Source organism: Panthera uncia, chromosome E3 (assembly GCF_023721935.1).
Source record: "Panthera uncia isolate 11264 chromosome E3, Puncia_PCG_1.0, whole genome shotgun sequence".
Classification (NCBI taxonomy): Eukaryota; Metazoa; Chordata; class Mammalia; order Carnivora; family Felidae; genus Panthera; species Panthera uncia.
In genome coordinates this window covers 21,311,538-21,335,974 of record NC_064815.1, presented here as the reverse complement: position 1 = coordinate 21,335,974, position 24,437 = coordinate 21,311,538, and the positions used below count along the sequence as shown (strand labels likewise).

General features: G+C 43.6%; 1 protein-coding gene and 1 pseudogene across 2 annotated transcripts in view; one reads left to right on the top strand and one right to left on the bottom strand.

Moving 5' to 3' along the window:
• AUTS2 (activator of transcription and developmental regulator AUTS2) overlaps positions 1–24,437 on the top strand; it is a 1,037,388-nt gene that overhangs the window by 668,799 nt on the left and 344,152 nt on the right. The window lies entirely within an intron of this gene.
• Positions 7,067–7,156, bottom strand: LOC125928684 (uncharacterized; annotated as a pseudogene).

The window sequence follows — 24,437 nt, the reverse complement described above, 5'->3', positions numbered from 1 at the left end:
CTCACCTATTACTGTACACAAAGGCTTACATTTTCTTACATTACAACTTAGAAAGACTTCTAACGGGTAGACTTTTGGGAAGTAGACATGTAATGTCCTCAGCAATACTGGAAAATCTCATTAATTTGCTAAACAAACAAGTGGGGTTGTAAAGGATATTGCAAAGATTATAAAGGGAGGTTTAATCATCTGTGTTTAACTGGCTCTAAAAGCACCAAGTTCTCAAGTTCTTAAGATTCTGATGGCAGGTCTTCCTTCATTAAACTTGCCTAAGATATTTTAGCTGTTGGTTAGAATTACATTTTGGACTTTAGGATAATTCTGTATTTCTTTTTGAAAAAAAATCTTTGCATGAGCATTTAGGCCTTAATTCAAACTGAAGTTTCCCCTCAGTTCTAAATTACATTTTAGGGGTGTGTGTGTGTGTGTGTGTGTGTGTGTGTGTGTGTGGTTGTATTCATACCATGTATGGTGGAGGGCGAAGGGGGGAGACACGTCAGCAAGTGTATTACATTCCATTCACAAGAATATCCTGAAGGTTTGCTTGAGTGAGGGAATTGTGTATATTAAAGGCTATTGTTCATTATTACTGCATAAAAATGGGTTTTTTAAAATTTTATAAGTAGGTATAAAATTTCAGACTCCCTACCTCTCTTGTTTAATTTTCACACTCAGAGGCATAAAGTGTTTCAGTATGTGTTGATCTTTCTTATTGGGTTGTTGTAGTTCAGGAGCTTTTTGTCTCAAAAAGAGAATATTCTAAAATAGTATTCTTTCTTGAACCCATAAGGTTGGGCCTTTGATAACATGAGGTATCGTGAGGTTCTGAAGGGAAGATTCTGTGTGGGTCTCTCCCGCTGCCTTCATCCTACAGACCTCACCAGTCTGCTGTAATCTTATAATTAATTAATGACTTTTAAGTCAGCCACGGTAGGTAGTATGAAGGCTTACATTTTGAAGAATTGCATCATGGATGGTGATATTTAGATACATACATTTTTTAAAAGCTTCCATACCAAATCCCAAAAGGAGAGATTGACAGACACTTCTAATATTAATTTATAGAGCCCCATTGTTCATGTAATGCCCTCAGAACCAAAGGCATTGATTGGGTTTATAGAACCCACAGCACGGCACAGTTATACTAAATTGCCCTGATACTGTTTTAACTTGCTTTAGTGTTTTAGTCATTTGAAGATAATGTTTTCCAGTGACGTACGTATAATACTGTCTTCTTGAGCTAACTCATTACATCCTTTTTCTGTCCTTCTGTCCCCTAAAACTATTCTTGAATTCTTCCTGTCCTCTTGGCTTATGTCTTCCTGGCCACCCATGCACCACTATCTAGTGTGAGTTCAGTAATAAAGCCACCAGGTTGTGTTTGTGTGTTCATTACTTTAAAGATGGCCCACCTAGGGGTCTGGGGTACAAACCCTGGAGTCTTAACCAATCAGGTGGTTTTGGACAGTCCATCTGGGCTCATTCTTTTTCTTTCTGCTGCTTGACTTTCACTCCCTGCCCCTCTGAGCTCTTCTGAGACACCAGGAGAGAGTGAGTAGGTACACGAATGAAAAGTATGTGTGTGTCTGCACATACACGTGTGGCAATTCTTTTTCTGAAGATGTTTCCTTTGGAGATCATTTCCATCCTGTCCTAGAACATTCCTTCTCTTTAAAAAAGAGCATTTAGCCTGCACCTTAATGAACAGTCTTCTTCAAGCTCCCTTAAAGCTGTGCAGAGTTTATCAGGGAGGCTGCTCTCTATCAGGGGTAGAATCTTTGGAGACAAAATGCTTCTCCCCAGAGTCTCACTGGGGTTCCTACATACCATTCTGAGCGAGAAAGGAGCCTACAGCACTGACCTGTGTACTCACACTGCCCTATGTTCTCTGTGATGGAGCCGGCAAATGAGAGCCACCCACATGAATCCCCCCCCCCCCGAAAAAAAAAACCTCGAATTAGCAGGGAATGACAAATAGCCACTGGTCCCTACTTATTTTACCAGGCCCAGTGTCTTTCCTGTCCTCATGAGATTTCTGGCCTTCCAGTTGATGCCTTTTGCAGCCCTCTCCCCTCTTCCCCTTACCAAGGGCCCCAGGGATCTATAATAGGCTTGTGTTAATTGCCTGTTGAAGGACAGAAGCAGTTCCTGGAAGGCAGATGGTGATCCCCAGGTGAGCACCATTGGGTAGGAGAAGGGAGCTGAGGTTGATCTAGCAACTGGAAGAGGATGCACTTGCACACGCACACGTGCACAAACACGCCCGCGCACACGTACTGTCCCACTGCATTTCCCAGAGCATCACGTAAGCACCGATCAGGCTCTAGTGGTTTTCCCTCACCCACACTCTGCTCTTGTTTGGTTGGCTGCACAGTAACTCAGGAAAGCCAGAGACTATCCATTTGAATCCCCTTGTAGGCTACAGTAGTTTTAGATAGAAGACACCCCAGAGAACGCTATATAATTCAGAGATTTATGAAGGTCACCTCATGGCCCCATTTCCTCTCTAAGAAACGTGTCTCTCAATCTGCATTGCACATGTTCCCTTATTGCCAGAAGGGCTTTATAGGTGTCCTGCACGCTTCTCCTCTTTTCCTCGCCCGTCCCAGAGCAAGAACTATAAAAACATCTATTTTCCTCCCCTCCTTATCTCTTCTTTTAGACATACCTAGGCTGCCATTTCGTCGTTCTGTGTTGACTGTGGTGTAACACAGGAGGGGGAGGCACCGACAGCTGCTTTCTGCCCCAGCCACATTCACATTCTTTGACCGGGCCCTGTTTTCCGTCTTTCACTCTCAGCCAGCACGCCCCCTCCTCGGGTCTCAGGGCGCGGCGTTTTGCTTCCTCCCTGTAGTTTGTGCCCGTCACCACTGCGCACGTCTGCTGCCGCTCTCCCGCCCAGAGCAAGGGAATCCCTGCAAATCGAACTGGGAGCAGAAGCAGGGGCCCTCTTCTCACTCGGCGTCACCCCTCGTGTCTCACTCCTTCCACTGTTCCTGTAAAACGCTGGAACTTCCTGGCAGAGTAGAAGCTCCACAGGCCCGTAAAGACCCCATTTACAACTGAGGAAACTGAGGCTGGGGGGCCGCGGGTTATAGTGTCTGCTCGATGGCTGCTTCAGATTTAGGCGGCTTTGCGTTGGTGGTATAGTGGTGAGCGTAGCTGCCTTCCAGATTTAGGCGGCTTTGAACCACTGCTCGGCATTTTACTCAGTAGATCTGTCCCTGAGTGCGCTTCAGAGCGTGCCCAGCAGAGCATAGTTAGCCTGGGTCAGGAGTGCCGGGTGGTGCTGGCAGCCTTGGCAGTCTGGAGGGCTTACCCAGGAGCTTCGATTTGGGGTGTGGCACGACGTCTGAAGTGGGGAGCGTCTGAAGATGATGCTCAGTTCTACGCTGAGTGCCTTGTGAACACCCCCCCCCCCCCCGCAGACATCTTGCAGAGAAGCAAGCAGGAGAAATGCTCTCTGTCACGAGAGCAAGGCCGACTCCCTTTTAAAAAGGTAATACCCGAAGGCACTCTCTTAATGGAATTTTTTGGTTTGCTGATTATAGCAGCAGCAGAGCTGCATTCTAGAGATTTCAGAAAATGTGGCAAATTTCAAAGGAAAAAACCAAAGTTGTGTTTGTAACAAAACGGAGTGGTCACCAATCCTAGTATTTTTTGGTGTAAGCGTCCCAATCTTCCTTCTTCCCGTGTCTCACACAAAGTTTCTTCAAGGTTGTTAAATGGTTTTCCAGAGGCTGGTTTTTAAGGACTACACAGCGTCCTGTTACACAGATAACGCCATTAGTGGTCTAACTGTATTTAGGATATTTGGATTTTTTTTCAAACCATCATTGTTACGAATAATGTATCTCAGTGATTATTTCTTCGGGATACGTGTATCCTTGGGAAATTATTCGGTGAAAGGAAACGAAGCCCTTTTCAGACAAGATCAGGCATGTTCAGGGTGGTATGGCCATAGACATGAAGCCCTTTTCAGAATGTGCTGTGGATTATTACATTTCACTTCAGAGTGTCCCAGTCGTGTTGCCACCAGTGATAAATGAAGATGCCCACCGAAAAGTCACACCTCTGTGGTTTCCCTCTTTTGAAAAAGACATTTCACCATGTAAAACTCCTTCCTTATGTATGATTTATAATAATGTAGGTATGAGTTCATAAAAATATTGAATTTGGATTCTCTCCAATTTCCCTTTTAGTAGAAAGGCTCAAGTTCAGTAACAAATTCTACTTGGAATTTCCTTGGGTAAAATGATATACTTTGATTACTTAAATTCATGACAAGTAACACATAGACATTAATTAATTAAAACACTTGTTAAAACCTTGAATAATACAGGGATTTAGCTTGACAGTGCAGTTTAAAAATCAAATAAGGCAGACCTACACTGGCCTCCTTGGAGATGACCGTCGGTGGGAAACATGGACTTTAAACAACATACATTAAGGGGTGCCTGGGTGGCTCAGTCGGTTAAGCGTCTGACTTCAGCTCAGGTCACGATCTCACAGTTTGTGAGTTCAAGCCCACATCAGGCTCTGTGCTGACAGCTCAGAGCCTGGAGCCTGCTTCAGATTCTGTGTCTCCCTCTCTCTCTGCCCCTTACCCGCTCACGCTCTGTCTCTCTCAAAAATAAATAAACATTACAAAAAAATTAGCATATGTTAACATAAAGCGAGTTTTTTTTAATATATGAAATTTATTGTCAAATTGGTTTCCATACAACACCCAGTGCTCATCCCAAAAGGTGCCCTCTTCAATACTCATCACCTACCCTTCCCTCCCTCCCACCCCCCATCAACCCTCAGTTTGTTCTCAGCTTTTAAGAGTCTCTTATGCTTTGGCTCTCTCCCACTCTAACCTTTTCTTCTTTTTTTTTTCCTTCCCCTCCCCCATGGGTTTCTGTTAAGTGTCTCAGGATCCACATAAGAGTGAAAACATATTGTATCTGTCTTTCTCTCTATGGCTTATTTCACTTAGCATCACACTCTCCAGTTCTGTCCACGTTGCTACAAAGGGCCATACTTCATTCTTTCTCATTGCCACGTAGTACTCCATTGTGTATATAAACCACAATTTCTTTATCCATTCATCAGTTGATGGACATTTAGGCTCTTTCCACAATTTCGCTATTGTTGAGAGTGCTGCTATAAACATTGGGGTACAAGTGCCCCTATGCATCAGGACTCCTGTATCCCTTGGGTAAATTCCTAGCAGTGCTACTTCTGGGTCATAGGGTAGGTCTATTTTTAATTTTTGAGGAACCTCCACACTGTTTTCCAGAGCAGCTGCACCAGTTTGCATTCCCACCAACAGTGCGAGAGGGTTCCCATTTCTCCACATCCTCGCCAGCATCTATAGTCTCCTGATTTGTTCATTTTGGCCTTGAGTGAGTTTTTAATTGTCCATCTTTTCAAGCTGCTCTTCAATTCTATGGACATAAAGGCCTTAGAAAATATGTATAAATTGATTGAGTCTAAATTCTCAGATTTTAGGTCATTTCTAATAAAACATTTACATATAAGGTTTAAATCCAGTAAAAGAAAAGAGGACTAGCCAAGCAATAAAGAATTTGGGAGAGAGAAGACAATTATACCAGACAACCTAGGACACCCCCCCCCAAAAAAAAACAAATGGGCATAAAACTCAGCCAAGTTTCCTGCAGCCTGTACAAAAACTGGAAATTAGTCATTTTTTCCCTTTGCAGTTTTTATTTTATTTATTGAGATGAACCATCAAAGTTCAGCAGAATAGGAAGTGCTTTCCTTGTCACTAAATGTTGAAAAGAAACTATAAACAAGGACTTGAAACAACAGACAGAGGACAGTGTCATGTTCAGAGCTTTGAGTAGGGTTCATACAAGAGAGAGAGAGGGAGGGAGGGAAGGAGGGAGAAATGATTTGTGTTCACCATTCTGTTGAGTATAAACTCAAGGCACAAGATTAAATTGTGGCTCTTTGCTGGCATTTCTGAGAGGAGCTGGGCACCAACTCTTTAAGTCTGTGGAGGTTTGATTGGCTGGGAGACAGAACTTGGAAATATCTGCATGGTCCCGAGACCGGTGGTTCTCCAACTTACCTCCACCAAAACAGCTTTCCTGTGAGCTACACTGAGCCATTTCACTGTCTGTAATCAAATGATGCTCTTTTTTCCACCAAAAAAAAAAAAAAAAAAAAAATGGGGAATAGAACCAAGTGAGTGAGTAAAACTACCTTAGATATAGGTTTTTCTAGTGCATATATTTGGTGAGCTTTGCCTTATCGTGTGATCAGGTAACAAATATGAATAGACAAACTATTAACCATGGATAAGATTTAGCTCAACACCTCGTTCTGAGGAGGACGCCATCTTTTATTTGTTTTTAAATATGTAACATAGTCATGTATTTTATGAGTCAAATTGTCCTGTTTCACATCACAAAATTAAACATATCAGGATTTAATGGTGTTCCATAACCATTATTAGCCCAGACGAGCTCATGATTTCCAGGTGTTCTGGTACATGAATCAGTTTGAAAACCTTGCTGAGCATCAGTGCTGAGCACCTGAAGTGCAGCTATGCCCATAGGTGATCAGAAAGCTCTCCAGTAGCATTTGACTTTAGGAGCGGGGTTAGGAAACCTGACACTTTGTTATAAAAATGAAAGATCTCAAATAGCATGTTGCCCTCCTAAGGGGCCTGGAACAACCCCTGTGCAAGGCAGTCGTTAAAAATTAACAGCTTCTGTATCTGCCAGAGGCTTCCTTAGGCTCCAGAGGTATGCGCTGAGCTTTACATACAGTATCTCTAAACCTCACCACAGCCTTGCAAGGTATCATCCATGTTTCACTGATGGGGAAACTGAGGCACAGAGAAGCTAAGTGACTTGACCAAGATCGCGGAGTTCAGAATGACCCAGTAGAACACCTCTAGATCTCTCTCTCTCTCTCTCTCTCTCTCTCTCTCTTTTAAGGTTTACTTTGATAAAGCCTGTGAAACAGGATTTTTCTTTTAATGCAGGTTTTGAATAGAATACACACATACACACACAAAGTAATTAAAAATCAGGGATTAAAAACAAACAAAAATAATATGGACCGCTTCACAAATTTGTCATCCTTGAGCAGGGGCCATCCTAATCTCTGTATCGTTCCAGTTTTCCTCTAGATAACTTACCTGCACTCCTTCCTCTACAGGCACTGCCCTGCAGTGATCAAGATTGGGTTCCTCAAAAAACTTAAAAATAGAACTCTCTTACCATCCAACAATTCACTTATGGGCATTTATCAGAAGAAAATAAATACACGAATTCAAAAAGATATATGCACCCCATGTTCCTCGTAGCAGTATTTATAACAGCCAAGATATGGAAGCAGCCCAAGGGTCCATCCACTGATGAATGTGTTAGAAGATGTGGTGTATATATACAATGGAATATCACTCAGCCATGAAAAAGAATGAAATCTTGCCATTTGCAACAACATGGATGGACCTACAGGGAATAATGCTAAGTGAAATAAGACAGAGAAAGATATATATGATTTCATTTGTATGTGGAATGTTTAAAAAACAAAACAAATATATAAACAAGACAGAAGCTGACTCATAATAAATACAGAGAATAAACTGGGGCTGCTAGAGGGGATGGGCAGGGGATGAGTAAAATAAGTAAAGGGAATTAGGAGGTATAAATTCCAAGTTATAAAATAAATAAGACCTGGGGGTGTAAGGTATGGCATAAGGAATATAGTCCATAATATTGTAATAATTTTGTATGGTGACAGATGCTAACTCTACTTATTACGGTGAGCATTTATTTCATAATGCATATAACTGTCAAATGTCTATCTGTATACCTGACAATAATACAGTATATGTTGACTATACTTCAGTTTTTAAGTTAAAAAAATGGATTTCTAAAAGCAGTTTTGCATCTACACAAGTGCTGTAACATGATTGAAGTGCCATAAAATATAGGATATGACCTTTGCCTAGATGTATTTTTAGGGAAGGAGTTTCTATCTTTTAAAAAAAAAATATTTACCTTTGAACATAACCTCAAAGAGTCATTGAGTTAATGACAGAAAGTCCCCTGGATAAGTAAGCAAAGTAACCTGTTGAATAAATAGTTTAGTCTTTTCTGTCTGTGTGCTGCTAAAAATAATTCTTTTACTTTGGCATAGAATTTTGGGGAGTTTTAAGCAAGGTATTAAATATAAAGTCAGTACAGGGGTGCCTGGGTGGCTCAGTCGGTTAGGTGTCTGACTTCGGCTCAGGTCACGATCTGACAGTTTGTGAGTTCGAGCCCCGCGTCAGGCTCTGTGCTGACAGCTCAGAGCCTGGATCCTGCTTCAGATTCTGTGTCTTCCTCTCTCTCTCTGTCCCTTCCCTGCTCATGCTCGCTCTCTCTCTCTCTCTCTCTCTCTCTCTCAAAAATAAACATTAAACATTTTTAAAAAATAAATATAAAGCCAGTACTTGAACAGTATAAATACTTTGTGTTTTGTTGCCCATAACCCTCAGGCTGAAAATCATATACCCATCAAGGAGGGAGTCAATAATTGACCCAATAGGTGAGATGTTTGTATTTTCACAGTGTGCCAGTATGTAGTTTGATCTTTGTCCCTAGTGTATAATTCCTATTTAAAACATTTTATTTGTTTGTTTGTTTGCTTATGTATTTATTTATTTATTCGTTCATTTACGTATTTATGAGTGAGTAGGCTTCACACCCAATGCAGAGCCCGACATGGGGCTTGAACTCCTGACCGTGAGATCAAGACCTAAGCTGAAATCAAGAGTCAGATGCGTAACTGACTAACTGGCACCCAGGTGCCCCCCCCCCAAATAATTTCCTTTTAAAAGGGCCTAAACATTTATTTGTATATAGCTCAATAAATATTTATCAACAGTGATTGAAACTTAGCTCAAGTATCTCTCATGATGATCTTGCCAAGCTTTAGTTGACTTAGACTTTGAAGTAAGGCTTGTGCTAGACTAAACTCCTGGTTATCAGATATGGGGCAACAACCAGGCATTCTCCATTCTGAAGGAAGAGTGAAGAGATGAGGGAATTTCACGTGAGCCCCAAGAGGTTTATTATTTTAATGTTCATTTATTTTTGAGAGAGAGAGAAAGAGTGTAAATGGGACAGGGAGAAAGAGAGAGAGAGAGGCACCAGGCTCCAAGCTGTCAGCCTTGAGCCTGACACGGGGCTCAAACCCAAGAACCGTGAGATCCTGACGAGCCTAACCGACTGAGCCACCCAGGCACCCTGAGCCCCAAGAGTTTTAAAAAGTGTTCCGCAGGACATACTCCCATTTTGTTCATATTAATTCTCTGCCCTCGGCATTTCTGGGGATGTACTAGGAATCTAGAAAGGAAATACCCAGCCTCAAGGACACCAGTGGTAGAGTTTAGAGTATTTTAAGAGCCAAATGATCACCGTTACTCCTGTCTTGTCCATTTCTCAGATGGAGATTAGGTGGGAAAGGCTTATTTTTAGATAATAAAGCAGTTATTTAAAAACATGACTAAAGTTCTCCTTAGAACTAGCCCATGGGTTGCTTTTAAGTATTGAGCTGTGATTTTAAATATTGTCACCACTGCAGCCTTAAATTAGTCAAAACATGCAGACTGTTTAGCATACTGCCTAACACATATTAATTGCTCCATAAATATTACCTGTTCTTTACAGTAGTGGTTCTCAACTGGTTTACAGAGGCACCAGTGTATCTTTCTCCCTTCTCAGACCCTGACATATCTGTCTATATGTTTAAAACAATGATCTCAGTAGATGGCGCACACAGTGATCTCTCAGTTGGCTGACATCAGACGTGAGAGACACGGCGTAATGCCAAGTCTTTGTTTACTAGTTAGGGACAGTGCCTCTTGGGTCTGGAGAAGGAGCGCACTGAGCGACTCCCGTTCACAAAGGCTTATGTTTAGAAAGACACACCTGGTGAGCCGTGAGTTAATTACCACTGCTTTTTATAGGCCCCGTGAAGACGCATGGCTGTTCCGCAGTAGTAATTACATCATAAGTATTGGGCCTTCTTTAGAACGTCTGGAGGCCTGCGAGTACAAAGCGGTTGAGAACCCTCAGTTTAGAACTAGGGGGGTAGGTTCTTGTCTGTAGGAATAAAAGGAATTTATTTCTTGTCTTACAGTTTTATACTGCTTTCATCTACCTCTAGCCTCAGAAAAGCCGTTTCTCAGAAAAAGTGACTCAAATAGAAACCTGCCTTTTTCGTAAAAAAAAAAAAAAAAAAAAGTCTATTTATTTTGAGAGAGCGTGCAAGCGAGCAGAAGTGGGGGAGGGGCACAGAGAGAGGGAAAGAGAGAGAATCCCAAGCAGGCTGCACGCAATTGGCACCGAGCTCGATACCAGGCTCAGTCTGACAAACCCTGAGATGATGACCGGAGTCAGACACTTAACCGACTGAACCACCCAGCTGCCCCCAAATCTGCCTTATTTGCCTATGCTGTACCTTATGTCTCTAATATCATTCTCTTTGCACCAGATGTCTGATTATTGTTCAAATACTCAATGTACTGCTGAAGGCTCAGATCATTTAGAGGAGTTGCAGGTACTGTAAAGAACACAGGAGGAAGTCTTTATCCTGTCGCACGGTAGCTGGTTGGAACCCATGATTTACATCTAAAATGTTGCTACTGTTTTTACATCGTCCTTAAAGGAGGAGAGTGTGAAGGGTTATGATTACAGTAAAACTTATTAAAGCAGGTGCATCAACAGGAAAAGAAACCATTGTCCTTTCAACTCAGTCCCATTTCATAAATGGCATATCAGTTCCTTAGTGATTCAGAAACTTGGCTCCTGTTTGCAGCCTGTTGCCTCTCTCTACTCTTTGCCCACAGACCTGAGAGGGGAGAGGTTAAGTGACAGAGGAATTAAAGCTCTAAGGCAAATGAAGTTCATATATTTTTACTTAAGGATCTAGACACTCCAAGATGGGATCAAAATTGTCACTTAAATCTTGACCAGAATAGTGGCTCTCTTTCTGTTGCAGTGAGTGGAAGGAAACGTTATCTGCCTATGGTGCTTTACTAACTGGTTAAATAGCCTATTGAAATGTAGGAAAAGGAGATGAAAACAAACTGCATCTTTATTTATAGGGCAAGATCTTTGCACGTGGATGCTGTAAAGCCTTTGCTCCTGGGCGGAGAGACGAAGCGTAACAGGGATTGGAAGCTTACTTCAAGTGTGGGGCAAAGGGCGGGGGGAGTATGAAAGGAGAAGGGGGACCGAAGGAATGGATTCTTCACCCCTCAGTAAGTAGGCCTAGCCCAGGCGGGAGACTGCAGAGTGGTCCAAGTGGACCACAAGACCTCTACGCCCCTCTGAGTTCTCCCCTGGTCCTCAGCCTGTTCAGAAGACCAGTTTCAGGAACATCAGAGGGAAATAAAACACCAAACACAGCTTTCTTTGGCTGTATTGGCTCCTGATACAACCTACAGAAGATAATTTTGTTTTTCCTTTAGAATTCTTGTCATGCCAAGGTGCTTTTTATTGCAATAAAAGTTTCAAACTGTTACACAAATAAGATAAAGCACCTTTTAAAATAAGATGACAGGCTCTTCCTACTTCGGCTCTCTTGATTTTTGTTGAAAACTGAAGTTCACTGAGTCTTACCAGTTAAGAATATGTAAATTCAAAAAGTTGTTCCCACAGTTCTCCCTCTCCAAAGGACTGTTGTGAGCTGTGTGTGCTGTTTCTAGATGTTGTGCTTCAGTCCAGCAGCTTTTCTAAACTTTAGGTTGTGGTTTAGTGGCTGAGGATGGGACACAAAGCCTGTTGGTCCTCTTGTCCTCATCTGTACCACGGGGACAGCCAAGATCACCTGAGTCGCAGGCCTGAGGACGTACTGAGGTAATGCGGGGAAGACCTACGACCACCGTCTGGGTCACGGTCAGTGCTCAGGTATTGGTTGTCACTGTTTGACACGGCTTCCTCATCATTCACTTTATTCTCAATCCCATGTCTCTGTTCTCCGTTCTTGTTTCCCAGGGATCTCCTACTCCTTATTGCCGGAGAACATTTGTTTACGTTTCACTTAACTTTTAAAGTTTTAATTCCAGTACAGCTACCATAGTGTGTTACATTAGTTTCAGGTGTACAATATGGTGATTCAACAACCAGAGAACATTTTTAATGCTTCCCCCTTTTTTGGTGCTGCTGTGGCTGACCCCAGTGTGATACAAATGCTTTGAAAATGGACCCTGAATGTGTTCTAGGGCTTATCAGGAATCTTTGAAAAAAGAGAATCAGAGTAAGCAAGCCCGTATATTTCATCAAATCTTACTTTCTGTCTGTGACTTATGGTAACTTTACTTTGGAGATACCTGACTACTTTGGAAGTATGCACACCAGCTTACCTGAATTCGGAAGATTGGGTGTCGTTAAAGGAAGGCGTGGCTGCATGGGAGGGTGGGACGTAAACACACTGTTGAAAGTGAAATTGATGTTTCAGTGCTGATGGGTAAGCAGTGCAGGGGGTCGGAGGGCCCTGAACGGGGGGCTGGAGACCAGATTCTAGGCCAACATGGCTGACATCTTCTGAGCCTCTCTTCACCTATCAAAGGGGACGTTTGGATTAGATTGTCTCAACGGTCCCTTTGTGCCTTAGTATTTTCTAATTTTGGCATCTACGTCATCAGTACTGGTGTCCACGTTTTCAAGTTGTATAAGTTTAAAAAGTAACTGGGTAAAATGCTGAAGCAAAGCCTAGTCAGGGTCAGTGGGAGAGTGTTGAAGAGTCTCCCAGTCCCAGTAATGAGGGTTGTTTCTCCTTCCTTCCCCGTACCCAGGCTCCCCAGAAGGTAAAAGTAAAGAAATGAAGTCCATCTTCTGTGTATTTTCAAAATAAAAGAACTATTACTTCCATTTTAATAATAGAGTTTTTGTGTATTTAATATAGGCAGTGATTTGGCCTCCAGCTGAGTTTAGATTTGAAGAGAGGAGAATATTAAACCCTATCAGCCAACCCATAAGCCAATTAAGTATTTCTAAGCTGGCAGAATGTGGGGAGGAATCCTTTTTTTTTTTTTTTTCTCAGTACTCACAATTTTTTGTTTTAACGAGATAAAAATAGTGTCTTTGAAAAGGTGGTACCGAAAGTAGGTGACAGCAAAGGATGGCCCTACGGTGAGACCAGTGTGTAGGTCAGAGTTCAGACAAAGGCAGTTTGAGGGCCTGGAACAGTGCTGTCCAACAGAACCTTCTGTAATGATGAAAATGCTCCACACTAACAGGGTAGCCACAAGTAACATGTGGCTGAATGTGGCTAGTGTGACCAGTTCCTGAATTTTTAAATCTTATTTAATTTTGATGGATTTGGGTTCCAGTAGCCACATGTGGCTAACAGCATGGGCAGTACAAGACTAGAATGAAATAGATTTTGACATACACTCTCATGTATCAGAAAATTCCCAAAGAGCATCAGATTGCTGCCGTTGTGTGTATGATTGATTTGGAGCTAAAAGAACGTCTAAAGAGCTCTCCTGTGTAAGAGAATTACATTTCTACTTTGTCGTTTCAGAGGGGAAAAAAAAAAAAGAAACAAGACCGCTTGAGAGTGATTGCAGGGCAACATATTCAGGCGTAATATAAGAAGTTTCCTTACAGACACTCACATGAAATTATAGTCAGGTGTCTTAAAACGTAAGGATACCGCCCCCACTTCTAGCTGCCACCGGTTCTAAGAGTAGTCAAGGCTAGCTTGGCGACAGTAAGCAGGGATAGACTGTTTCCTCATCAATAAAATGAAGAGTCTAGGACTTGTCCTACCCTCCCCACGCATGTCACCAGTTGCTAAGGATGAGAAGAAGTCGTGTTTTCACCAGTGCTCTGAAACCACCAAAGGTGTGTTATTAAGCTTTACTATTATTAGGTTAAAGACATTGATTAATGGACTTTATGTACTTGGAGTCACCTTCAGGCTGCTTCTAAGAAAAGCAGAAATGTTCTTTAGGATCCTGAACCCAAGCCCCCTAGTTTCAGTAAACATGCCTCCCACCACCCCATGAATATAGCAAGTGGCACTGGCCATTCAGTCATTGATCTTAATTTTTTCAGTGATTATTTCACCCGGAGACGATGCCGAAAGTGGCACTCGTGCCTTTCCAGATACCTAGAAGATTCCTGATAGTAAGCAAATGGATGAACTCACAGTGGTTAGGCTGTGGTCGATGCTCTCACTGCTGAGACAGCCGGTTAGTACTTAGAGCATCAATCAGCCGCGGGGCCTGCTGGTTCCTCCTGTTGGATGTAACATTCATGGAAAAGGAGCCTTATAGGTAACGTCACAGCAGAGGCCTTAAACTGCAGAGAATTTCTACCGGCCTCGTGAACCAGGGCATGGCACGGGATCCATGGGCCCCGCCTATCCTCCCGTGGAGACGTGAGGAGGGCAGGACTGTGAGCCTGGAGCACAGCCACCCAGCGGCGGGCCGGGGCCCTTGGCAGAGCTTCCACGGAATTCGTCAGCCGTGTGTGAACACTTAGACGCTGCACCTCTTCCTTTGTGGGGGCGCCCATTAGCTGGTTCGGAAAGACGATGGCAGGCCTCAGGCTCACGTTGGTCGACCCTGCTTTCTGTCTAAGCAGGAGGACATTTCCTTGTCCTTCCTCTTGCTAAAATGGTAAACGCACAGTGCTGTCATGAGGGTGGAGCCCCTCCGCTCCTAAGGACTGGAGGGAACCCGACGTCTCCCCTTTCCTGCCGGCTTCCTCCCTTTCCATGTTTTCTCATGCCTGCACTCGGAGCAGATGTGTCTTTATTTACGTGTTGATAGACTGTCGCGTGCTCATAAAAGCTCCAAATAACACTGCACAACTCCCATTTTGCACCCTGCAATTGATCCCTGTCCTACACACCCTTCTCTGGAGACTAACGATATCCACCCGGACACAAGGCTGGTGGAAAGAAAACTCAGCCTCGTTTCACAGATGGCTCGTTTCATCCGTGGCATGTGTGTGCATGTGGATGCTCTTGCCCGTACTTTCTTCTCAGCCCAGACTGACGCGGGCATGGGTTACGTTGCTGGAGAAAATCAGCTTTCTACACCAGTTGTATTGGATGCAAATGTCCAGCTCTGGCTGGACTCCGGGGCCAAGTAGTCACTCCTTCTCAGTGTCCGGAGTGGTTGCTCCAGGCTTTTCCCTTTCATCTGGAACCCTCTAGTCCAGACTCTCTCTGCACCTCATTATCCGTGGGTAGCCCTACCAAGAACACCAAGGCTGCCCAGTAAGATCATCCTTGACTTCTGTCTTCTGCATTTAACAGTTTTTGTCAGAATCATTATTCATGTTTGCATCGTTCCCTCTGCTGTCAGAGCAGAATGCATTTTTTTTTTCATTCCCAAGGTCAAAACCATGTTCTTCAGCCAACCCCACTGTCTCCTCCAAGGCCTTGTCACATCCATCGTTTCTTTCCCTTTGTCTTATCCCTCCTCTCATCTAATGAGCTTGAGCAAGTTTTCTCCAGTCCTTAAAAAAACTAAAACGCTTGGGTCTCTTGGGTCTCTCCTCTCTTTCAAAGTCCAGGGATTTGGTACTTGCCGTCATCCTTTCTTCATAACCTCCGAAGGAGGAACTGTATCCTGTTGTGCTAAGAAAACTGTTGCTTAGCACCCACCAGTGGGTTTCTGATCAAGGTCTGGTGATGGGGGCAGCATTCTGCCTGGGTGGTGCCCTGCTCGTCCTCGAGCTCTGTCACCCATGGCTCTCCTGACTCTGCCCGCCCTTTTGATCCTTTTCACTACCTTCATCAGGCCCTGCCCTCTTCCTCCTTAGATATCTGTGAACCCTGTGTCAGTAGAGAATGTTACTTCCTGGCACGGCTGGGAGAGTCAGATAGACCTGCCTCAGATCCTGGCGTGGCTCCACCACTTATTTAGCTCTGGAAACTTGAGTCAAGTTACTGGATTTTTCTGAGTATGTTTTCTCATACTGACTTCAGAGGGTTGTGAGGATAAAATTAGCAGACACATGACAAGTGCTTTGCTTCATTCCTAGCTAACTGCTTCTCACTTTGCTTTCTTTTCTCTGACTGCCATGCCCTCACTTTCCATCTTTATCCTTTCTGTCCCTGGCCTCCCTCTGGAGCCTCAAAGCCACATCATCAGCCACCTGCTGGATGCCTTTCTCAAATAGAAATCTTCATTCCTTTCTCCCAAAGCAGGTTTCTCCTACCCCGACTCAGCCTGGCAGCCTCCCAGGGTTGAGACATGATATGTTTCACCTTCTCTCTCTCTTACCCTCTTAACCAGTCAGTCAACAAGCCATGCCCCATACTCCAGCCCCCTGGGTTCTTGGGTCTGGATGTTTCATTCTTTAAAAAAAAAATTGTAATGTTTATTTTTGAGAGAAAGAGAGAGAGAGAAAGAGAGAGACCAGCGGAGGGGCAGAGAAAGAGGGAGACACAGAATCTGAAACAGGCTCCAGGCTCCGAGCTGTCAGCACAGAGCCCGATGTGGGGCTTGGACCCATGAACCACAAGATCATGACCTGAGCTGAAGTCAGACGCTTAACCGACTGAGCCACCCAGGTGTACCCCTGGACTTTTCATTCTTAATGCCACAGTTATGGTTAAGGGTCCTTTTACCTCCAGCTTCGATTATTGTTCTGGCCTCCAAAGTGCCCCTCATCTTTATTTCATTGCAAACATTCTTCCTAACGCTGTGCACATCCGATCATGTCATTGCCTGTGCAGATGGTCCCCTGTTGCACTCTTCTATTCCCTGTGAACTTTTGACTGAAGGTTCCATAGCCAATCTGTAGTTCAGGGGTAGAGCTGGAAGAATAGCTGATACTATGCATGAAGTTAGAACTCAGTAAATGCTGAATAAATATAGTGTAAAATAAAGCAAAATCAGTAGTATAGTAAGGCATAATGTCATAAGAATTGCTTTGGTGATAAGTGGTCAATTAATTAAAAGTTAGCTCTCGATATATCCTACCGAATTCATTGTAGAATAGTCTATGCCTTGATCCCCATTTGCACTTGAAGCTTATTAAAAGAGGAAAATGGATTGGACAGATGAGTAGGGGGTCTCCACAGGGCATCAACAGGCTTCCTTCGGGCCCCACCTAGCCTGTGTGAGGCCACCCTCTGTACACTTCTTCCAGCCAGTGCTCAAAGGACCAGGTCCACATTCTTGACATGGGTGTTTTGATCCTAAGGAGACCATCTTTGATAAACTCAAAATCGAGTACAAGACTGATGATGAACTCAGAACCTTGCCAAATTTAGTACCAGACTGAAATTGGGTCCCTGGAAAAATTGTGATAGTTTGTAACTCAAGTCTGTTGTGGACACAAGAAAGCACACTTACTGGTGCCCTGAGCCCCCACCTCCCCGTGTCTCACACGCTCTTCCCCACCCCTGACCCTCAGCACTCCAGGCAAGAAAACAGTGATGTTTCTGCGTCTGGAAGCATGTTCTATGTGAGAAGAGGCCAGTGGAAGGGGATTTGATGTGTGAATGACAGATCCCCACGTAACACTACTGGGGGGCACTTGATCTGACCGGTTTGAAGCTGAAAACTTACCAGGTCATACTGGAAATGGTTGCCGCTGGGCATGGCTTTCATCCTTGTTTATCTTCTTAAAAAAAAAAAAAAAAAAAAAAAAAAAAACCTTACTGAAGGGTTTGGGTTTTTGTTTTGGGTTTTTTTGTGGGGTTTTTTTTGTTTTGTTTTTGGTTTTGTGCAAATCATACTTTTTCGTGTGTGTGTGTGTGTGTACGTACGTGTGTGCAAGAGCATTTGTATATTCCTTTTTCATGTTACTTGTCACTGCAGGGCAAGGTTGTAACCTTGTGATGCAGATTGTGTCTTAATGAATTCATCATTTGCCATGGGAAAGAGATGTTTCTTTGGTGAAAAAACATTTTCTAACAATATTATAGAAACATTGCATTGAAAATAATAGCTAATATTTTGAGCAACTGTGACATGTTAGCTACCACCTTAAAGACTTCATGCATTAGCTCATTTACTCCCCAGAAGAATCCATTATTGCTGATTTTCCCATTGAGATTTGAGAAACTGAAACAGAGGAAACTTAAGTACTTTGCCTGAGGTCACACATTTAGGTAATGAGAGATTCAGGATTCGAACTCAGGTGGAGGTTCTAGCTCCCGCCCAGTTGGTCCTACTATTTCCAGAAAATATTCCTGAGCATTATTAGTGGGTACAAGCCTGGAACACTGAGGGCTTACTCAGGGTTCTCTCAGGCTGGTGCATTGCCTGAGCGAAAGATACCCAAGACCCAAGATGTGGCCCTTGCCTTCAAGGTCATTACTGTCTGGTGGTTCTAGGGGAGGGCTGAGTCTGTCTTATTTATTGGTAAATCCCCATTGCTGAGCACAGTGTAGACATATAGGGGGTGCTCAACAAAATTTTACTGAATCAAATCAGTATAGATTCCAAAAGGCTAATTTGGCTTCAGAATTGTCAGGGTTGAACCATGATTACTTGATAATAAAGGCGAATCTGAGACTTCTGAAATGTAGCAGTCATGACTTCCTGCTTCTTTAGAAACACCAATGGTGGAAGGGAGGATGTGGTGGTTGAATTACTGTTCTTACCACTGCAGTATTTTTAAACTCTTTCAAGGGTTACTGGATGCTCCCTGGCTCCTGTATGATTTATAAATCTATTATTCATGTCACAGAGAGATTTTAATGCTGGAGAACCATCAGGTGAACTCAATCATATAGTGTAATGTGTGGGAGGTTACCAAGGTTGAGGGGGACAGAAAAAGAAAATGATTAATTCACAGGTAGAACACAGGACAGAAGGACAGAAAAGGGGGGGGGAGGGCTGGAGGCCAGTTAGGAGGACACTGCAGAGACCAGTGTAAGGAGCAAAGACATGCGTCCGAGCAGAGGTGCGATGAAGAGTGTACAGGGAAAATGAGCAGGAGCCACTGGCTCCACAGGAAGACTGAGGCTCAGGATGAAGCATTGAATACAGTCATCCATTGATGACGACCTAAGAACCTGAAAGCACGGGCCTTTGTCCTAAAGCCACCATTTCATGTTGGATGAGTTCAGAGTGGGAAGGCGTTTTCAGGCCACCCCCATGTCGTTGATGGAGAGCGCGTTTGGACCGTGAGTGCTATTTCGCATTCTCAGTGTGGAGACAGTTAAGAACCAGGGGAGAAGGATGATGGGGGTGGGAGGGCTGCTTGTTGTAGAGGGGGCAGGGGAGGGGTGGGAACGTCAGCAGGTAGTGCAGTTTTGCCAGGGAGTGTTCTTAGAGAAGTAGGACGCAGCCCCCCTTCTCATGAAAACATTTTACTGCCCTCATCCGCTCAGCAAAACCGCTGCATCTAGACACCTGGTGTTTGATTTGGACTTGGTGTTTATTCCGCGTGAAAATGCGGACAGAAAGTGGATGTTTTATGTACTGTCTCTTTTCAAGCAGGATGGAAGGGGCTTGTAAAAGTGGTTTCCAAGGCATAACCTAGCATTTTAAAGATTTATGGAACAAGTGTCCACTTACAGGTTCATTTAAGTTTTACAAAACATTTCTGCTTCTGCCTTGCCATGTCGGCAAAAGATTCTGGGATTTAAATAAATAGAACCTGGTAGGATATAATAAAGTGCAAAAAAACTTATGATGCATCAAGTTACTACTGAAAGGAATATTGAGGCCCAAGTGACCTCCTTCCTGATGTCTCCTGAACACAAGACAGCTTTAATCTTTAGGTTCTGTGTTACTCAAATAAGCCGAGGAATTTGTGACTTGGGGGATGCTGCCAAGGATAGCCACCAAAGATAATGATCGTATTTCAGATCGGCACTTCTGTGTTAATGAAAGGAGACAGGTGAGGGTGCAGAACAGAAGTTTTAATAGCGTTTGACCCTCGTTCTTTCCTTAGAGTTTCTCAACCCAGCTGACCCGGTGACGTTTTTAAAAAATAAACAGTTTCAAGCGCATTAGTAGGCAGAATTTATTGTGGTGAGACAGGGAGCGAGTAGCAGTGGAAGTCAGGGAAGCCTGTGGACATCAAAACTCGTGTTTGCTAAGTCCCTCCTGTGTTCACTGTTGTGGAGATTTTAGTGAAAACAAAATCGGGTCTGTGCCAAGCTCAGAAGGTGTATTTGCTCTGTCTTTGTTCGTTCTTCTTGGTTTTCCCAGGGCCCGGAACTCTTAGCACCTTAGCAGCAAATGTCTATTGAATGATGGCTTTGGAAGGAAGCTCTAGAAAACACTAGGCATACAATCTTAATAAATTACATTGTAATGCCTTCATCTCATCCTTCCGTCTGGCCCAAGTAACTGGTCCTTGAAAATTTCCCTGAAGGAGCTTTTCTTTTACTGTGGAAGCCGGATGAAAGAATAAGTGAGTGGTAAAGGAACAAATGAGTAAAAGAAAACTCTCTCTTGTTCAATCCTTAGACCAAATTATCCTAAACTTGCTCATTAAGACTTGCTTAGCTATGCTTTTTCTACCACGTCCCTAAGCATTTTAATCTTTTATTAATTATTCAACCTCCATATTGCTTTAGGTGAATTAGAGACTTGACACAGCTTGAAATGCAGGAAGTTTCTTTTTTGTTTTCCTCCACAACTATATGCAGCCAGCTAGAAACTTTGTCCTGTTGGTAGTTCTGTTTCAGCGAGCCTCAGTCCAAACTAGAAATTAAGCCACAGAGGTCGTTATGGCATCGTCCTCAGGAAGGCACTGGTGTCAGAAAAGAACATTCTTCATTCAGCCCCGGTATGGTCTTTGGACCCTTCCATTTGTGTGCAGAAGGAAGCACATTGATGGTTCGTAAAACCTGGCTGTAACTGTGCAGACCACCTTCACATCTGTGTTAGAGCTATTGTCTGAGAGTAAAGTTGGCTATCCATCGTGGGATGTATACAACAGCCAGACCTCCCAACACGTGTTACATCTGTCTTTATTTCGGATCATGGCATTTATGGAGATGATTAGGGACAGCTTATTTGAACTGAGATCCAGAGAGCTTACTTACTTATTTAGCAAATATTTGTTGAACGCCTACTGTGTGCTGTATAATACTAGGGAATAAAATTATAGACAAACAGTCCCTATCCTCGAGGAGTAAGTAAGTAGTCTAGCATATAAATTCAACAGGAGACAGCTGCCAGGATTGCAAAGTGGTAGTTTGGGCAGAGGGACTGGGTCTTGGAAGGAAAGAGGAAGAAGACATGGTGAATGTGGACCAAGGCTGGCGGCACGGAGGCTCCAGAGTCCCCTGGAAATGCTAGTGTTGGATGTGGAGGGGCCATCTCGAAATCTCTTATCCAGAGCGTCCAGGGGCTGTGGGTTGATGATCCCACTGGGATGGGTAGGGGAGGAAGAATCAGTGCACTGGGGCCAGGGTCTGTCCTCCATCCCGTCCTTCTCCAGGGATGGGATGACAGGTACTCCAGAAACCAACATGACACCAGTTTAGTAAAGACAGGCGGTAAACACCTTCCAGTGGCTGTCTTAATCTGGATGCTTGCTACTGTATTTTAGCAACATGATGGCATTTACCGTAGGAATGGTTACATACCAGTCTAGGTACTTTATATGTATTTTGTTTTATCTTCACAACTTTGTAAGATAGGCAGTATTATTCACTGCCTAGACTTGTGACTAGAGAGTTAGGAGGTGTAGGCACTCTGATCTCTTTTAATCTGTTTCAGTGTGTTTTTACATTCTGATTACAAGCCACTAAATTGATTTAGTAGTTTGGAGCACCTTTGGGTGTTCTGTCAGACACCAAACAAACAATTTCTAACCACAGCGACTAAATCAGGCACTTCCAAGTTTTAGTAATTTATAAAGTAGAAAAAAATGTATGCGGCCAAATAACTATCCAAGCAGTTGGGACATGTCTGAAGTGAAACACTGTTTCCTGAAACATATCCAGTAAATGTACAACTATGTCACAAAAAGAGTTTATGCTCAAGATAATGTAATATGATGTATTTGTTCACCAAGAACATTGCCCTATAGTTTATGAAGCATCTCCATAATGAAGTTATTTGTTTCCGATGCTCTTTATGAAAATGAAATGTTCCCATGAACCCTGGAAAACTTGGTCAATCCAATTAGGGAAAAAATGAATTTTGTGTTGAGCATTTTAATCCCCAAATTAGCAGGGACATTCAACAACTGTAATAAATTCAAGGATTACTTGGAGACTGATTTAATCTTTAGATCTAATTTGATTGTCTTGTTTTAACATTTTGGATTTACAAGATTTATCGGACCAGCAAAATTGCCCTTGGCGTGGAAAAGCTTGAGCTTGGACCTTTTTTTATCTTTTAAGGAAAACCGAAAATTCTTTGTAGGGATAATTTTTTACATGCATTATAGTGTGTATTCCTGTGGGAGAGACTTACCAAAAACTTGACAAAATGAACAGAAGGGGAAGTATTTCGAATTGGCCAACTGTAACATGTTCCACATGTATGGGGAATGGCATTTCAGTGGGTGAGGTGGAAGGATTCGGCTAATCTTCGCTATCCAAAAGGGCCGCTATGGTGTGCTTTGATAATCTTTCTACAAAGCTGGTGGATTTTATCCCCTGCGTTCTGGAGCTCCTGGATGCTGAAGTCCCAGCTTTCTTTATGTGGAGCACCAAGAAAAGGCAACCACTTACCTGTCAAGTTAGCCTTACACCCAGGTAGAAAGCAGTCACAGAAAGATCGCTTCAGTGATGCTAATTTGCATGCCTACCTGGAAGTCAAATGATTTGTTGCCGCTTCAATGTTTTGGACTTCTCTAATGGTGAGTGTGTATTTAAGATAAATGAGAAGCAAGTGACAAGTGTCCTACATTTTTTTAAGAGAGCCAAACAAAAGAAATGGAGGCATTGTAATGAGAGTGGCAGTGGGCCATAGTGGTTCAGGGGTATAGCTCCCGAGTCAGACTGGCTGCCTTTGAAGCCCACCGCCGCCACATACTTGTTAGAAGATGGTAGCTAAGTTATGTGCCCTCTTAGTGCATCTGTTTCTTCATCCCTGGAAAGGGTATAATAGAATATGATTCATGGGATCGTTCAAAGGACTAATTGGGGGTGCATATAAAAAACACTTAGGATAGTGTCGTTCCCATGCTGGGGGCACAATAAATGTTAGCCATGGTTAATATTTCTAAAATTCCAGACTTGAAGCTTCCAGGCACATTAAGTGCGGGTTGTATCACAGTGCAGGTGGGAACCACGAAGCTACCGATACTTAAGCAGGGGTGAGTGGGTATCGGGTGAGTCAGTGCAGATAGACTGTTCCATCCCCAGGCGAGACATACGCTATGGACATCGACCTGGCCTGAACATGTAGACAGTCTGAGGCACTCAGAGGTGCTCAGAGGATATAGCAGGCACAGGTAGATGCTGATACCAGGGGCACCCCTGTAGGGTACCTCGCATCAGTAAGCATCATGGGAGATAGTACAGGGGCAGCAGCTGCTAAACCCTGATTCCACTTTGTCTAGAACTCAGATGATGGCTCCAAACCCCGGTTGTATTCACCCTTCCAGTCTAAGTACTTTACATGTAGTGCTTTCCTTTGATTTGATTCCACATACAGATCCCGCATGGGTGCCTCCCAGCAGCATCACCCTCTCCCCTCCCCAGCTTAAACCAATTAGCGCCCACTCTGCAACTGGAGTTGGAGTTGATCCCACAGAAATGGAAAGTTGGAGCAAGGATGTTTCCAAAGGAAAGTTGGGGTACCGTTTCACCAAGAAAATTGAAAGGATGAGGTGACAAACAACAGGTGCCTCCACATATGTGCTGAGACAGATTGACTCTCCACTTAGCACTGGCTCCGAAACGAGCAGACCTAACTTGGCAGGTGAGTCTGTCCACAGCCCAGTGCAGAACCTGGGACAGGCAAAATAAGTGGAAAGGAAAGAGATGTTGGAAAGAACTAATATTCATGGGGTGTCTATTCTGTGCCGAGTCTTTACATTTGTGGTCTAATTTAAGCCTCATCACACCAGAAAGCAGAATTGGGAGGTTTAAAGGGGTCAAAGATGAGGATAAAGAGAAATCTGGAGCACGGCGAGGTAATACAGCCAGAGCTTTGGGTGACCCCAGGGCAGACTGGGGAAACAGGCCGCCGAGAGGGGAAAATGAGTACTGAAGGGCAGGGGGTATGCAGGCAGGTTGAAAAGGGAACTGTTGGGGTTCCAAAGATGAAATTCTCTGCTTGACCTGGATGTGAAGTGAATAATCACTTTGTTGTTTGGAAAGCAGTACAGCCAGCCAGCCATACCACAATCCTGATCTTGCAACCCACGTATCTTCTGTATCAACAAGGAAGATCCTGTTAAAGATGTAAATGTGGGGGCGCCTGGGTGGCGCAGTCGGTTAAGCGTCCGACTTCAGCCAGGTCACGATCTCGCGGTCCGTGAGTTCGAGCCCCGCGTCAGGCTCTGGGCTGATGGCTCAGAGCCTGGAGC